Source organism: Symphalangus syndactylus, chromosome 3 (genome assembly GCF_028878055.3).
Source record: "Symphalangus syndactylus isolate Jambi chromosome 3, NHGRI_mSymSyn1-v2.1_pri, whole genome shotgun sequence".
NCBI lineage: Eukaryota > Metazoa > Chordata > Mammalia > Primates > Hylobatidae > Symphalangus > Symphalangus syndactylus.
The window spans coordinates 7,302,511-7,317,753 of record NC_072425.2 but is presented as its reverse complement, the minus strand read 5'-3'; the positions used below and the strand labels follow the sequence as shown (position 1 = coordinate 7,317,753).

The window sequence follows — 15,243 nt, the reverse complement described above, 5'->3', positions numbered from 1 at the left end:
CCTCCAATGCCCCCGGCAGCCTTTTCGATCCTCCTTTCTTCCCACCACTGGGTCCTGGCAACGCTCCCGTCTTCTGTCCCAACGGTTGCGCCTTTGTCAAAATGTCACATAAATGGAGGCACAGAGTGTGGGGGCTTCCCTCAATGGGGTGACACACTCGAGATTCCCCCACGGTGGTGTGTCTGACGGAGGTCTCTGCCTCGACTCCCGAGTGCTGGCTGCCTTGTGGAGGCCTCGCAGTGTCTCCGTCCATTCAGCAGTCGAAGGGTATTTGTGTTGTTTCCACTGGGGACAATTCTAAATAAAGCTACTTGATAAATACGCATCTCCCAGTGTTTGCGTGGACACAGTTCTCATCCCTCTTGCTAAATACCTAGGGATGGGATTTGTAGGTTTTACGGAATATGTATCCTCACATTTATATGAAACTACCAAACTGTCTCCTATAGCGGCTGCCGTGCTTTGCATTCTCACCAGCGGCGAATGAGTTTCCGTGGATGGCCCGTGTTTTGCATTCTCACCAGCGGCGAATGAGTTTCCGTGGATGCCCCGTGTTTTGCATTCTCACCAGCGGCGAACGAGTTTCCGTGGATGCCCCGTGTTTTGCATTCTCACCAGCGGCGAACGAGTTTCCGTGGATGGCCCGTGTTTTGCATTCTCACCAGCGGCGAACGAGTTTCCGTGGATGCCCCCTGTTTTGCATTCTCACCAGCGGCGAATGAGTTTCCGTGGATGCCCCGTGTTTTGCATTCTCACCAGCGGTGAACGAGTTTCCGTGGATGCCCCGTGTTTTGCATTCTCATCAGTGGTGAATGAGTGTCCGTGGATGCCCCATGGAATGAGTTTCCATGGGTGCCCCGTGGAATGAGTTTCCGTGGATGCCTGTCTTCACTAGCACTTGGTGCCTCCGTGTCGCGTAGTAAAGAATTTAGCTGGTCTTGTCTTCAGTTCCCAGGAGAAAGCCCTCAAGCTCTTAGAAGCTCCTGGAAGTATCTTTTTATTTACGGTGCGATTCACTTGGGTTTATGCTAGCAGGTGACTCCTGGTGGCAAGGCCCAACCCAGAAGTTTCAGGAGGGAGCTGGCCATCCGGGGAAGACCAAGCATGTGACTAGAGCCAGGGGTGTCAGCCCGACCTCCCACCTGCGGGGAGGGGAGGAAGCTAGAGATCGAGTTGGATCACACGGCCAAAGTTCGGGCAAACGTCCCTGGGGGGCAACACACACCAGTGTGCCAGGAGGTATAGGGTCCAGCCCTACTGGGCCTGTGGGTTTTTCTCTTCATGTGCGGAGATAAGAGATTGTAGAAATAAAGACACAAGACAAAGAGATGGAAGAAAAGACAGCTGGGCCCAGGGGACCACTACCACCAAGTCATGGAGACTGGTAGTGGCCCCGAATGCCTGGCTGCGCTGTTATTTATTGGATGCAAGGCAAGGGGGCAGGGGAAGGAGTGTGAGTCGTCTCCGGTGATAGGTAAGGTCACGTGAGTCACGTGTCCACCGGACAGGGGGCCCTTCCGTATTTGGTAGCCGAGGCAGAGAGAGAGGGGACAGCTTATATTCATTATTTCTTATATGCATTTCTTGGAGAGATCAAAGACTTTAATACTTTCACTAATTCTGCTACTGCTATCTAGAAGGCAGAGCCCGGTGTACAGGGCGGAACATGAAAGTGGACCAGGAGTGTGACCGCTGAAGCACAGCATCACAGGGAGACGTTTAGGCCTCCGGATGGCTGCGGGCGGGCTTGACTGATGTCAGGCCTTCCACAAGAGGTGGTGGAGCGAGTCTTCTCTAACTCCCCGGGGGAAAGGCAGACTCCCTTTCCCGGTTGGCTAAGTAACGGGCGTCTTCCCAGGCACTGGCGTTACCGCTAGGCCAAGGAGCCCTCTAGTGGCCCTGTCTGGGCATGACGGAAGGCTCACACTTGTCTTCTGGTCACTTCTCACCGTGTCCCTTCAGCTCCTATCTCTGTATGGCCTGGTTTTTCCCGGGTTATAATTGTAGAACAGAGATTATTATAATATTGGAATAAAGAGCAATGCTACAAACTAATGATTAATAATATTCATATATAATCATATCTATATTCTATTTCCAGTATAACTATCCTTATTCTATATATTTTCTTTATTACACTGGAACAGCTTGTGCCCTCGGTCTCTTGCCTCGGCACCTGGGTGGCTTGCCCCCCACAAGGAGGATGGCATAGCTCAAGGACACAGGAGCCTCATGGTTGGACCATGCCAGACCTTACTCTGTGGGTCTCTTCTTTTGACTGTTTTGACTGATCCTGATTTTCATCCTTTTTTTTTTTTTTAAGACGGAGTCTCGCTTTGGAGTGCAATGGCGCGATCTCAGCTCACTGCAAGCTCCGCCTCCCGGGTTCACGCCATTCTCCTGCTTCAGCCTCCCAAGTAGCTGGGACTACAGGCACCCGCCAGCATGCCAGGTTAATTTCTTGTATTTTTAGTAGAGACGGGGTTTCACCGTGTTAGCCAGGATGGTCTCAATCTCCTGACCTCATGAGCCACCTGCCTCGGCCTCCCAAAGTGCTGGGATTACAGGCGTGAGCCACCGCGCCCGGCTGATTTTCATCCTTTGTAGTACAAATGTGAGTTGTTCTAGAATATTGAATCTGAGGGGGTCACAGGAACCTCTGAACTTGTAGCCAGTTGGTCAGAAGTGTGAGTGGCCTGGGAACTGCCAAGTTCGCAGTTTTGGATGCTATTATAATTGCTGTTACTTTTAAATTTCAATTCCCAATTCTTCATTGCTAATATAGACAAATACAGTTTATTTTTGCATGTTGATAAACTCATTCATAAGTTCTAGTAGTTGTCTTATACAGTCCATAGGATTTTCCATCTAGATAATCATGTTTGTGAATTGAGACTGTTTTATTTTTTCTTTTCCCATCTGCATGCCTTTTCTTTCTTTCTCTTCCCCTACTGCTCTGATGAGGACCTCCAATATGATGCTGAACAGGAGTGGTAAGAACACACACTTGGCCAGGCGCGGTGGCTCACACCTATAATCCCAGCACTTTGGGAGGCCGAGGCAGGTAGATCATGAGGTCACGAGTTCAAGACCAGCCTGGCCAAGATGGTGAAACCCTGTCTCTACTAAAAATACAAAAATTAGCCGGGTGTGGTGGTGGGCGCCTGTAATCCCAGCTACTCAGGAGGCTGAGGCAGGAGAATTGCTTGAACCCGGGGGGGAGGAGGTTGCAGTGAGCCAAGATCACGCCACTGCACTCCGGCCTGGGTGACAGAGCAAGACTCCGACTCAAACAAAACAAAACAAACAAACAAACAAACCCCCCCCCACACACACACACTCTGGCTTGTTCACAATCTTCAAGGGAAAATATTCAGTCTTTCACCATCAGGCATGATGTTTAATTTTTTTAGTACAGATGTCCTTTATTCGATTTAGAAAGTTCTCTTCTCCTGGTTGCTGAGAGGTTTTATCATGAACAGATGCTGAATTTTGTCAAATGCTTTTTCTGCATTTATTAAGATAATCAGATGGCTTTTCTTCTTTAGTCTGTCAATATGGAACATTACATCAACTCATTTTCAACTGTTGACACAGCTTTGCTCCTGGAATAAATCCCACTGACCATGATGTATTATCCTTTTCCATATATTGCTGGACTCAAATCTCTATTTCATTGAGGATATGTATGTTTCTAATGATGAGTGACTGGTTTGAAATTTTCCTTTCTTGTAATGTCTTTGTCTGATTAGGTATTAGGGTATTGCTAGCGTCAAAAACTAAACTGGGAAATAGTCCCTCTTCTACTTTTCTGGAGAAGTTTGTGTAAAATTAGCATATTTTGTCCTTATTGTCCTAAATGTTGGGAAGTATTCCCCAGTGAAGTCATCTAGATCTGGAGTTCTCCAGATGGGAAGGATTTTAGCTACAGATTCAATTTCTTTAGTAGATATACGGCTATTCAGATAATCTATATCTTAGGGAACTGTGGTAGTTTGTGCCTTTCAAGGAATTTGTCAATTTAATCTGCGTGACTGATTTTATGGGCATAAAGCTGTTCAAAATATTTCCTTATTAGTCCTTTTATGTCTGTAGGGTCTGTAGACATGTGCACTCTTTCATGTCTAGTATTTGTAGTTTGTGTCTTCTCTTCTTTTCTACACTAGTCTGGCTGGAGGATTTTTCATTCTACTGACGTCTTCCAAGAGCTAGCTTTTGGTTTCGGTGATTTTCTCTCTTGCTTTCCATTTCCAATCTCACTGATTCTTGCTCTTTGTTTCTTCCATCTGCTTGCTTTGGGTTTTATTTTTCTTTTCTTAGCTTCTTAAGATAGAAGCTTGGGTCACTGATCTGAGACTTGTTTTATTTTCTAATATGAGCATTGCCCAGGCTGGAGTGCCATGCCACAGTCTTGGCTCACTGCAACCTCTGCCTCCTGGGTTCAAGTGATTTCCAGATAATTTTTGTATTTTTAGTAGAGATGGGGTTTCACCATGTTGGCCAGGCTGGTCTCAAACTCCTGACCTCAAGTGATGCACCTGCCTCGGCCTCCCAAAGTGCTGGGATTACAGGCATGAACCACTGCACCCAGCCATGTTGTCCCTTTTTATCCCTGGTAATATTCCTTCATCTCATCTGACATCGACTTTGTCTGATACTAATATAGCCACTCCAGTTTTCTTTTTTTTTTTCTTTTTTTTTTTTTTTTTGAGACGGAGTCTCGCTCTATCGCCCAGGCTGGAGTGCAGTGGCGTGATCTTGGCTCACTGCTAGCTCCGCCTCCCGGGTTCACGCCATTCTCCTGCCTCAGCCTCTCCGAGTAGCTGGGACTACAGGCGCCCGCCACCATGCCCGGCTGATTTTTTTGTATTTTTAGTAGAGATGGGGTTTTACCGTGGTCTTGATCTCTTGACCTCGTGATCCGCCCGCCTTGGCCTCCCAAAGTGCTGGGATTATAGGCGTGAGCCACCGCGCCTGGCCTTTTTTATTTTTTGAGAAACTCTTGCTACTCTATCACCTGAGCTATACTACAGCAGCACACTCAGAGCTTCCTTCAGCCTCAGCTTCCCAGGCTCAAGCAATCCTCCCACTTTAGCCTCCTGAGTAGCTGGGAGCACAGGTGTGCACCACCACACTAACCTAATTTAAATTTTTTGTAGAGACGGGGTCACTATGTTGCCCAGACTCGTCTCCAACTCCTGTGCTCAAGCAGTCCTCCCACCTGAGCCTCCCACAGTGCTGGGATTACAGGTGTGAGTCTCTTCGCCCAGGCCAACCTTCTGTTTTCCATCTAAGGATTGATATTTAAAGTGGCTTTTTCCTGCAGACACCACAGAGTTGGGTCTTGGACGTTCCATCCAATCGGACAGTCTTCTTGTTGTATTTAGACCATTTGTATCCACTGTGATCATTTCTAATGGCTGGGTTTAGGGTATAATTTTCCGGAGAATGTTGCCTTGTTTTAGCAGGCGATTGAGCTGGTTGGGTTGAGACCACAAGTCTGTGTCTGTGGATGGTGGATTCGTTTCTCTGTGTTCAAAGCCTTGGTTCTGATGCTCTGCTCTGCCCTGAACATGCAGCACTCAGGAGTCAGTCTGAGATTTGAGCTGAAGTTTGAATCTTTGTTTTGTTTTTTTGAGACGGAGTTTCACTCTGCCACCCAGGCTGGAGTGCAATGGCATGATCTCGGCTCACTGCAACCTCTGCCTCCCGGGTTGAAGCAATTCTCCTGCCTCAGCCCCCTGAGTAGCTGGGATTATAGGCACACACCACCACACTTGGCTAAATTTTTGTATTTTTAGTAGAGACGGGGTTTCACCATGTTGACCAGGCTGGTGTGGAACTCCTGACCTCATGTGATCCGCCCGCCTCGGCCTCCCAAGGTGCTGGGATTATAGGTGTGAGCCACTGCACCCAGCCTGAAGTTTGAATTTTTTTTTTTCCTGAGATAGAGTCTTGCTCTGTTGCCTAGGCTATGGTGCAGTGGCATGATCTCGGCTCACTGCAACTTCTGCCTCCCGGGTTCAAGCGATTCTCCTGCCTCAACCTCCCGAGTAGATGAGACTAGAGGTGCGTGCCACCACACCCAGCTAATTTTTTTTGTATTTTTAGTAAAGACAGGGTTTAACCATGTTGGCCAGGATGGTCTTGATCTCTTGACCTTGTGATCTGCCTGCCTCGGCCTCCCATAGTGTTGGGATTACAGGTGTGAGCCACCGCGCCTGGCCTTGAAGTATGAATCTTAATGCAGTTTCAAAGTCTTTGTTATGCGGCTCTGGGTCTGTCCTGAGCCTTGTACAGGTTCACAGACAAAATCCGTGCATCTACTTCCCTGGCTCTCTCCTCCCTGAGATCCACACACTCTCTCTGGCCCTTGGGGGCCCTTCTTCTGGTGGTTTTGGAGGATTCCCATCACGGTTTTTGCTCCATAACTGGGCTACCATCAAGGCAAGGCCATGAGTAACAGAAGAAAATGGAAAAGCAGGAAGCAGAACCCTCGTGGGTGGCGGCTCCACGTTTAGACTCCCATCCACAATCTACTGGCTTTATTTTCAGAGTCCTCCAAGAATTGTTTTCTGCATTTTGTCCAGAGTTTTTCACTGTAATCAGCAGGACAGGCTGTTGTGGCACTACCTGGCCACAGCAGAACTGTAACTCTCCCATTTATTTTAGTTAAAAATAAAATCTTAATTTCCTTCTTCTTTGAGAGCCAGAATGAAGATGCCTAACATATCACCACAGATGCTAAATCAAACAGCAGCTGCTCACCTGTGTAGACCAGGCTCACGGCTGCTGCTGTTCAGGAGAATTCCAATGTACTTTCCTGCACGAGGCCACATACACGAGAACCCAAACAAGGAACTGAGAGGGTGCCCAGTCTCCTGGTGCTGGGCTCCAAGGCACAACTGGCCGACACGCAGGCCTGCTGCGCGCCCCGCACAGCCAGCACAGCAGATACTCAGCTCTTGGCACATGTTCATCGATCTCTGAGACTCAGCAGTTTTTCTTCCACTTGGAATTTTGTTCTGTTCCTTTCAAAACCTTTATGTAGAGAAAGTTCCTCCCTAAAAGAGCTACACCACACCACAAGAAACGCAAGCACAGAATGGTTGGGAGGAGTCATCTGCCAACCGCAACAGTCGGGGTCCAGCGACTGAAATCACGGCCTGCTCCAGACTCACGGGAGAGACACCCCCACCAACCACATCAGCTGGGCAAGTCTCATCTCCACTCTGGAATCAGGGAGAGAAGCACGTGCGTGTGTTTGGGGGCGGGTGGGGAAAAGGAATATTCAACAACTTAGCAGCTGTTGCTAAAAATGGCTTTTGTGTGTTTTATTTCAAATCCATTTGTTTACTTCAAAAAACCATGCCCTCACAACCTCACCCAAAATCAGGAAGCTGTGAAAACCACAGAGAGAGGCTGGATGCTGGGAAGCCCAGGTGGACACGCAGCTCCCCTGGCAGGCAGGGGTCCCTGAGGGCTCCCCACACTTGCATGTCTTCAGATCTCAGCAGTGCTGTATGTAGCAGCCAGCAATCACACCCAACCCAGCTGTCACTCAGCCACGGGGAAATCAACGGTGGTGTCCATGACTGAACTAGAACGACACCCACTCACGCCGATGAATCTCACGTTCATAATGTTCAAATTAAGAAAGGTGGGGAATCCTGGTGTGATGCCATTTATGAGATTTAGTCAAGCAAAATTATACTACATATTGTATAAGTACCAAAGAAAATTCAGAAAAGTAGCTATCTCTGAAGAAAAGAGAGGGTGAAATGAGAGCACACGTGGGTAATGTGAACAGAGCCGGCAGTGTGCAGCTAACCTGTGTTCTGGCTAACCAGGGTTAAAACTATATAACCTGGGTTCAAGTTAAGATGCCTGTTTGCTGTGTCACGCCTACTTGTTTTAGAGACAGGGTCCTGCTATGTTGTCTGGGCTGGCCTAGAACTACGAGGCTCAGCCATCTCCTCTCCTCTCCCGAACGGCCAGGACTATAGGTGCCAACCACCATTCCTGGCAACATCACACTTTTTTGCATATCTGCAGTATTTTGTAACAACTTTATAAAAATTAAAATAATAAAGCCTACCTCCCATTAAAAATGGTGGGTTGGGCCGGGCACGGTGGCTCACACCTGTCATCCTAGCACTTTGGGAGGCCCAGGAGGGCAGACCGCTTGAGGTCAGGAGTTCAAGGCCAGCCTGGCCAACACGGTGAAACCCTGTTTCTACTAAAAATACAAATATTACACGGGCATGCTGGTGCACACCTGTAGTCCCAGCTACTCGGGAGGCTGAAGCACAAGACTCACTTGAACCCAGGAAATGGAGGTTGCAGTGAGCCCAGATCACGCCACTGCACTCCAGCCTGGGTGACAGAGTGAGACTCTGTCTCCAAAAAAGAAAGGTAAGTTGAAGGTAAATGGTTATCTTTGTCCCCTTGTGGAATATACATGCTTATCTCTGCTCTCTTAAAAAGATACAAACCTCCAAGGATAAAGACAAAAGCTAAGAGTAGATAAAAAATGTCACTGAAATTTTAGCTGCTGATGAAAGCAAGTGACAGAGTCATGGCTGGTGGAGCCCTCTGAGGAAAGCTGAGACTTGGTTTTAGAGGTGCAGAACCCGGACAGAGAGGACTGGTCCTCACTGCAGAGCCAGAACGAGGCTAACATGCAGGTGAGACGGGAAGAGGGGCAGGCCAACCCCAAGTCACTTTCCTGACCCCAACAGGCTGGAGATGGCCTTTCCCCGTGGCCAGTGGACTACCAGGAACTCTCTGGAGAAGGTGAAGCAAGCAGGTAAGAGCCCAAGGACATCAGGTGTGGCTACGAACCCAAGAAGAGTGTCCACTCCAGACGGGAGCACTCCCAGGCTCCTCTGCAACAGTGTCCACTCCAGACGAGGGCACCCCCAGACTCCTCCCCAACAGTGTCCACTCCAGGCGGGAGCACCCCCAGACTCCTCCCTAACAGTGTCCACTCCAGGCGGGAGCACCCCCAGACTCCTCCCCAACAGTGTCCACTCCAGGCAGGAGCACCCCCAGACTCCTCCCCAACAGTGTCCACTCCAGACGGGAGCACTCCCAGGCTCCTCCGCAACAGTGTCCACTCCAGACGAGGGCACCCCCAGACTCCTCCCCAACAGTGTCCACTCCAGACGAGGGCACCCCCAGACTCCTCCCCAACAGTGTCCACTCCAGACGAGGGCACCCCCAGACTCCTCCCCAACAGTGTCCACTCCAGGCGGGAGCACCCCCAGACTCCTCCCTAACAGTGTCCACTCCAGGCGGGAGCACCCCCAGACTCCTCCCTAACAGTGTCCACTCCAGGCGGGAATACCCCCAGACTCCTCCCCAACAGTGTCCACTCCAGGCGGGAGCACTCCCAGGCTCCTCAGTGTCCACTCCAGATGGGAGCACTCCCAGGCTCCTCGGTGAGTGTCCACTCCAGGCGGGAGCACTTTCAGGCTCCTCCCCAACAATGTCCACTCCAGATGGGAGCACTCCCAGACTCAGACAGGAACACTCCCAGACTCCTCCCCAACAGTGTCCACTCCAGACGGGAGCACCCCCAGACCCCTCCCCCTCCTCCAACCCAGTGCCACCACAGCAGAACACAGGCAGATTCCTTTCTGAGAAGCTGCCCTAAAAAAGACCTACAGACCCTGACCTGTGGACTCCCAAACCATGAAGGAAAGAGCCAGTGTCCTGCTCAGTCCTCCTGCAGGGAGTGTCCCCCGTTAGCCAGCCCTGACCCCATGCACACGCGGCCTATACGCAGCTTTCAGGTGGATCATGCTCTTTTCGTTTTGTAGTTAACCCATGTAACTCCCACTGAAATCAAGACGTAGAATATTTCCAGTAATCTAGATTACTTTACGCCTCCCCGAGTTGATACCCAACCTAAACCCCTAACAGGCAACCACTAATGAGACTTACCCCAGCAGGGCCAAACACCAGGACCAAGTCCCTCCAACCGCACGTTTTTTTGTAAAGGAAGTTTTTTTTGGAACACTAGATGGCCACATTGAGTAGCTGCAAGAGAGACCACGTGGCCCATAAAGCAGAAATCTTTACGCTGTGGCCTTTTACAGAGAAAGCTGGCTGGCCAGCGTCTGTCCTCAGGTGTCAGTGCAGCTGTAGCTGAGCCGCAGGTGAGTGAAATTACACAGTGTGTGCTTTTTGTTGCTGGCCTCTTGGGCTCCACATTATTTCTGTGAGATGCTGGTTTGCATACCTGTGTTCAATAAGAACTTCATTCACACATAAAGTGACTGCTGGAGGCAGAAAAGCCCCGATCGGAAAGACAGAAGCCAAAATAAACAGAGAAGAGAAACTCAGGTCAGAAACAACTCAGGGAGCAAAAGAAAACCCATCTTACTTTATCCATGAAGGAAGAACAAGATAATTTCAAAAAATTAAAAAATAAGAACAAGACACTTTTTTAAAAAGAACATTCAGGGCTGGGCGCGGTGGCTCACACCTGTAATCCCAGCACTTTGGGAGGCCAAGGCGGGCAGATCACAAGGTCAGGAGTTTGAGACCAACCTGACCAACATGGTAAAACCCCATCCCTACTAAAAATACAAAAATTAGCTGGGCATGGTGGCGGGCGCCTGTAATCACAACTACTCGGGAGGCTGAGGCAGGAGAATCGTTTGAACACGGGAGGCAGGAGTTGCAGTGAGCTGAGATCACGCCATTGCACTCCAGCCTGGGTAACAGGGCAAGACGCCATCTCAAGAAAAAAAACAAAAAAATTCACAGAAAAAAAACTCTTGAAATGAAAAATATGACAGAAATTAAAAATTCAATGGAAGATTTGGAAAATAAAGTTGAAACAACCTTCTAGAAAGTATAACAAAAAGGCTGGGCACAGTGGCTCACGCCTGTAATCCCACCACTTTGGGAGGCCGAGGCGGGTGGATCACGAGGTCAGGAGATCGAGACCATCCTGGCTAACATGGTGAAACCCCATCTCTACTAAAAATACAAAAAATTAGCCAGGCATGGCGGCGGGCACCTATAGTCCCAGCTACTCAGGAGGCTGAGGCAGGAGAATGGCGTGAACCTGGGAGGCAGAGCTTGCAGTAAGCTGAGATCCCACCACTGCACTCCAGCCTGGGTGACAGAGCAAGACTCTGTCTCAAAAAAAAAGAAAAGAAAAGAAAAAGTACAACAAAAAGACAAAGGTGGTATAGAATAAAGACAATTCTAGATTTCTAAGGTTTCCAAACATACACCTCCCTGGCACCCTGTCTCAGGAAGTGAATGGAGGATTTGCTCCACCAAAACACACCAGCCGAGAAAGCAGCAGCAAGAGCCCTGTGAGGGGGAAGGAAGGGTGGGTGGCCCTGGGATGGCGGCTGGACAGCAGGCCTGGGGAGGGTCTGACTGGGCAAGAGGATGGGGGCTCCCAGGAGGGGCTTTTCCCAGAGCAAAGAAGCATTCATGGAGCCGCTGGTTCAGGGCGTGAATCTGTAATGCGTGCATAGAAAAATCATCAAGCAGCCAAAAATAACACAACTGTTAATTCCAAGAAAAAGAGAAAGTTGCAAGAAAGGAAATTTAACTATAGTACACTACACAGTTCAGCTGTGAATAGTATCCATGAAGTCGAAAGAACCGTCTAGGAGCGGCGCCGGTGGGAGTGTAGCATGAGGCATGGGGGCCATCCACGGAGCCACACTTCATCTCCCACGACAGGAAGCATGGGGGCCATCCTCTGAGCCACACTTCATCTCCCACGACAGGAAGCATGGGGGCCATCCTCTGAGCCACGCTTCATCTCCCATGACAAGAAGTCAGTGTGTCTAGAACGGATGGGTTAGGAAACAGCAAGAAAAGCTGCTCCGAAGGAAACGAAGCGTTTTCAGTGTGAGGGGACAGACGGCCACTGTTGATAAAACTTTAAGTATGTTTTTAGAAACTGTCCATGTTATTTTGCAAGAATTTAAATTTCGTTAAAATGACAAACACAAAAGTTTGATGAGGCAAAAACGATGTCACGCCAGATGATCAACTGATCACAATACAGAATTACCTCTCTCAGATATCACCCCCATTTTTTTTTTTTTTGAGACACAGTTGGAATGTCACTCTGTCGCCAGGCTGGAGTGCAGTGGCACAATCTCAGTTCACTGCAACCTCCAACTCCCTGGTTCAAGGGATTCTCCTGCCTCAGCCTCCCGAGTAGCTGGGATAACAGGCACCTGCCACCACACCCAGCTAATTTTTGTATTTTTAGTAGGGACGGGTTTCACCATGTTGGCCAGGATGGTCTCGATCTCCTGACCTCGTGATCTGCCCGCCTTGGCCTCCCAAAGTGCTGGGATTACAGGCGTGAGCCACCGTGCTCAGCCGATCACCCCCATTTTTTACTCCCACTACACTCCGGGAAGACCCATCCCCACCCCTGAGGGAGTGGGGCTGTGACACCAATGTAGACGAGACGGATTGCGGCAGCTGAGAGGAGCCCAGCCCATCTCAGCGCACAGCTCCCCTCTCCTGGCACAGGTATCGCTGCGCTGTGATAAGTGAGGCCCAACCTGAATATCACAACAAGATCAAGATCAGAAAGAACAAGAAATAACGGAGCAAGCCTCTACCCCAGTGAAGCTATTGTTTGCTTAAAGAGAAACGAATCATCCAGGGTAGGTCGCATACAGATGCCCCATGCTGAACGGGTTTACATCCACGTAGACCAAAGCTCCTCTAGTCCTTTCCCAGCTCTTCTCAGGCCCACAGGTGCCCCTTACACATCCATGAGTCCCTGAGAAGCCCACCACAGCTCCAGAGACATACTAACCAGATGCTCCAAAGAGGCGCACAGAGCTGGGTCTGGTGGCCGAGACCCCACTCTGCCCCAAGCCATGTTGGGGGCTCCCTCGAAGATGAGCACTGGCTTTCTAACGGCAGGTCAGCCTTGCTCAAAGGAGGTGGGTGTCTTCTCCCTCCCCAGGCCGGCGGCCTCCCCAGCATAGGCCACGTGTCTCGTGAAGATACACAAGTCCCAGGGAGCACAACGAGATGCCGAGGTCCCATCCATGCCTCCACCCCAGGCCCCAAACAGCTCAAAGCCCACCTGTGCTCATCTGCCAGGGAGCAGAGTGAGCACCCCGGACACCCCAACGTCTGGCTGGAGCTTGTTACATCCTTTCCGAGCAGAGGAACGTAGGACGGGATCAGAGGACACCACCCAGGCTCCAGTGCGAGGTTTCACGCAAGGACCTAGCACTTGGTTCTGCCTGAATGCATCCGAGCCGGGGTTCTGGTGAGCTCTGGAAAACTCTCCTAACAAAGGCTAGAGAAACTGAGGTAGAAGTTACCTCGATACATAACTAACAATGAATGCAAAAGGTATAACTCAAAAGAGTAAGATTAAAATCAGACACCTCTTTTGAGTTGATAGGCATTTAGCAAAATTCAGCTAATGGACACTAAAGATTTGTTTCACTGCACGTAGGTTTTACTCAAAGAAAAAAAGATTAAACAAACATTAAATTCCAGTTAATAGGCCAAGCGTGGTGGCTCAGGCCTGTAATCCCAGCATTTTGGGAGGCTGAGGTGGGTGGATCACTTGAGGTCAAGGGTTAGAGACCAGCCTGGCCAACATGGTGAAACCCCGTCTCTACTAAAAATACAAAAATTAGGCGGGTGTGATGGCACATTCCTGTAATCCCAGGTACTCAGGAGGCTGAGGCAGGAGAATCGCTTGAACCTGGGAGATGGTGGCTGCAGTGGGCCAAGATCATGCCACTGTATTCCAGCCTGGGCGACAGAGCAAGACCCTGTCTCAAAAAAAACAACAAAATTCAGGCTGGGTGCATTAGCTCATGCCTGTAATTCCAGCACTTTGGGATGCCAAGGCAGGCAGATTGTGAGGTCAGGAATTGGAGATCAGCCTTACCAAGGCTGGTCTCTACTAAAAATACAAAAATTAGCTGGGCATGGTGGCGCACGCCTGTAATCCCAGCCACTCGGGAGGCTGAGGCAAGAGAACTGCTTGAACCTGAGAGGTGGAGGTTGCAGTGAGCCAAGATCGTGCCATTGTACTCCAGCCTAGACAACAGAGCGAGACTCCATCCCAAAACAAACAAACAAACAAACAAAAAACTTCTAGTTAATGGCTTGGCATGATGGCTCATTCCTATAATCCCAGCATTTTGGGAGGCTGAGGTAGGCAGATCACTTGATCCCAGGAGTTCAAGATCAGCCTGGCCAACATGGCAAAACCTCATCTCTATCTCTACAAAAAAATGCAAAATTAGCCAGGTGTAGTGGCGCATGCCTGCAGTCTCAACTACTTGGAAAGCTGAGGTGAGAGAATTGCTTGAGCCCAGGAGGCGGAGGTTGCAATGAGCAAAGATCATGCCACTGCCTGGGCGACAGAGTGAGACCCTGCCTAAAAAAAAATAATTCTAGTTAATGTTGGGCACATGGGGTGATTTTACTATTTTTGCACATTTTTGAACTGTCTCATAATAAAAAGTTAAAAATCATGAGAGAACATGATACATGATGTTTTGTTTTGTTTTTTGAGATGGAGTTTCACTCTCGTTGCCCAGGCTGGAGTGCAGTGGCGGGATCTTGGTTCACTGCAACCTCTACCTCCCGAGTTCATGCGATTCTCCTGCCTCAGCCTCCCGAGTAGCTGGGATTACTGGCGCCCGCCCCTACACCCAGTTAATTTTTGTATTTTTAGTAGAGACGGGGTTTCACCACGTTGGCCAAGCTGGTCTTGAGCTCTTGACCTTGTGATCCACCCACCTCGGCCTCCCAAAGTGCTGGGATTACAGGTGTGAGCCACCTCGCCCGGCCAGGCAGCACCTTTCAAAATTACAAGTCTGCATCCCCTGGGACCCAGCAAGTCCACCCTAAGGATTTATCCTGCAGATCAGGCTCCGGTATTGGAATCGATGGACACAAGAGACCATTCACTGCAACAACGAAAAGCAAAAGACTGGGAGCCACAGAAAGACAGCGCCAGCAGGGAAGAGCCCAGTAGGACCTGCAGGAAACGGGGGTGGCAGGTCCCTCGGGAGGGCCGTGGGCCCGAGGAGAGAACACCTGCCCTCTACAATGATTTGTGCCTTTTGAATGCTGAACCATATGCATTTATCACCCAGTTCAACAACAGTCATTTAAGAGACAACCAAAACCCTTAGCCACATGCCCGGCTATTCTTCAATGCACTGTGGCCAGAATGAAGCTCCCTCCTCCTTCCTCCCTCCC

At 49.6% G+C, this 15,243-nt stretch overlaps 1 protein-coding gene across 1 annotated transcript in view; it reads right to left on the bottom strand.

Moving 5' to 3' along the window:
* PNPLA7 (patatin like phospholipase domain containing 7) overlaps positions 1-15,243 on the bottom strand; it is an 84,563-nt gene that overhangs the window by 58,726 nt on the left and 10,594 nt on the right.